The following is a 2,503-nucleotide window of genomic DNA, read 5'->3' as shown; positions in this document are numbered from 1 at the left end:
CGAAGCTACACGAAGAAGATAGCCTCTATGCAGCATATAAGCTATTGGGAAAGACTCAAGAGATTAAGACTCTATTCCTTAGAGCGTAGACGAGAAAGATATGCCATAATATACATCTGGAAGATTCTCGAAGGAATTGTCCCAAACTTTGGCATCGAAAGTTACACAAATAAAAGAACTGGACGCCATTGCATAGTGCCAAGGACTCCAAATTTGGCTATGTCTCAATCTCGCGTGCGCTGGTACATCCACATAACGCTGCTTCTAAGTTATGTATTATACGTGCAGCTTCCTTTTTTTCCCTTTTTTTTTTTACTTCTCTTCTCTTTTTTTTTGTTATTAACTACAGATGAGCATATTATCAAAAATGAACCTACACGCATCCAGATTGTGCGACGTTTGGCCGAGCGTTGTCGTGGAGAAGAATTGGTCCTTTTCTATAGACCAACGCTGGCTGTTGTCGGAGTTTCTTATGCATTTCATCCATTTGCTGACCGTACTTCTTCGCCGTAATGGTTTCGCCTGGATCCAAAAAGCTGTGATGGATGCAGATCCCTGATGCTTTGTGGTGGAGCATTAAAAAGTTGTGGTCCCTTCAATCCCAAGCTGTTACAATATTGGGTTCGTATCTTCGATGGAGAAGATGGGACCTTTGGTACTCTGCAGTGCCGTCCATTTCGCGGAATGTTACTCTCTGTTTTTACTCTTTTACTTGTTTCAGTCATTTGACTGCCGCCATGCTGGAGCACCGCCTTTAGTCGAGCAAATCGACTCCAGGACTTATTCTTTGTAAGCCTAGTACTTATTCTATCGGCCTCTTTTACCGAGACGCTAAGTTACGGAGACGTAAACACACAAGCATCGGTCGTCAAGCGATGTGGTGTGGGGACAAACACAGACACACACACACACACACACGTATATATACATATATACAACGGGCTTCTTTCAGTTTCCGTCTATCACATCCACTCACAAGGCTTTGGTCGGCCCGAAGCTATAGTAGAATACACTTGCCCAAGGTGCAACGCAGTGGGACTGAACCCGAGACCATGTGGTTGGTTAGCAAGCTACTTACCACACAGCCACTCCTTCGCCTAGTTGTAAATTTTGAATCCGAAATTTGGAGCTGGAACCTCCATTATTTACCATATGTAAAGCACTGCATATCTTTTTCACGTCTCCTCTCCAGGGAGTAGAGTCCCATTCCTTCAACTTCTCTCAGTAGCCCATGTGTTTTATTGAGTCTATCTTCTTTGTGTAGTGGCGTTGGATCGCCTCTAGTTCCGCAATTAGTTTTACACTCTGTGGGGACCACAGACGATTGAGGACAAATGTTCTCCGAAGCAGATGTATTGTGTCTCTGTTCCTGGTCCTCAAAGATCTTAAGATCCAACCTGCCATCCGCCTGCGTAGTGTTGCCATCTGAGCAATATGCACACGGAAAGTTGCGTCGTTGCTCATGTAGATTCCCAGGTCATGTACCGACTCTAACTGTGGGATTACATTGCCTGCTGGCCCCGTGTACTTCAGCTGTAGCTTTTTGTGGGCTGATAGCAGAGTACTTGAAATTTTGCGTCATTGAACTGCATATTATTCTCATCGGCCCATTTATATATTGCGTTCAGGTCATTCTGCAGCCTAAAGATGTCAGTAGGATCTTTGACCACCTGTGATACCTTTGTATCATCGGCGTAGCTGGTGAGTGTGGCTGACTCTAAGGCTGAGGGCATGTCCGAGAGAGCAACCACAAACAGTAGTGGGCCCAGCACTGTTCCCTGGGGGACTCCACTGAGAATTGGTGTTACTTCAGAGAAAGCACCATTTTCTGTGACAGCCTAACTTCTGTCCTTCAGGAAACCATGCAGCCACTCTCTCAGTCTGCCAGCGATACCGAGGTCACGCAATTTGTGACATATCATCCCATGATCGACTTTGATAAAGGCCTTGGCAAAGTTGAGATATGTATCACATCTACATTTGAATGGTTGAGCTGTTGTTTTAGTACCCAGTCGAAGTACTGTAGTAGCTGTGTTAGGCAGGACGGAAACAATGTTGTGTGTCTGAAAGCAAGTCATTTTCTTCTGGGAATGTGGTCAGTCTTTTTCTGGTTCTTGCTGACATATGAGGTCAGATGGATAGGCCTGTAGTTTATAGGATCTGCTCTGCTTCCTGGACAGGGGGGATTATTCCTTCTTATAATATTTGAGGAAATGTACTGCATTCAAGGGAACTCTGGAAAAGGATTTACAGTAGTTTTGCAAGAGCTTTCTTATATGTATATATATATATACAACCAGGCGCAGGAGTGGCTGTGTGGTAAGTAGCTTGCTTACCAACCACATAGTTCCGGGTTCAGTCCCACTGCTTGGCACCTTGGGCAAGTGTCTTCTACTATAGCCTCGGACCGACCAAAGCCTTGTGAGTGGATTTGGTAGACGGAAACTGAAAGAAGCCCGTGGTATATATGTATATATATATGTCTGTATGTATGTATATGTGT

This window comes from Octopus bimaculoides, chromosome 29 (genome assembly GCF_001194135.2).
Source record: "Octopus bimaculoides isolate UCB-OBI-ISO-001 chromosome 29, ASM119413v2, whole genome shotgun sequence".
In the NCBI taxonomy this organism is placed as follows: Eukaryota; Metazoa; Mollusca; class Cephalopoda; order Octopoda; family Octopodidae; genus Octopus; species Octopus bimaculoides.
This window is presented reverse-complemented; position numbering follows the sequence as displayed.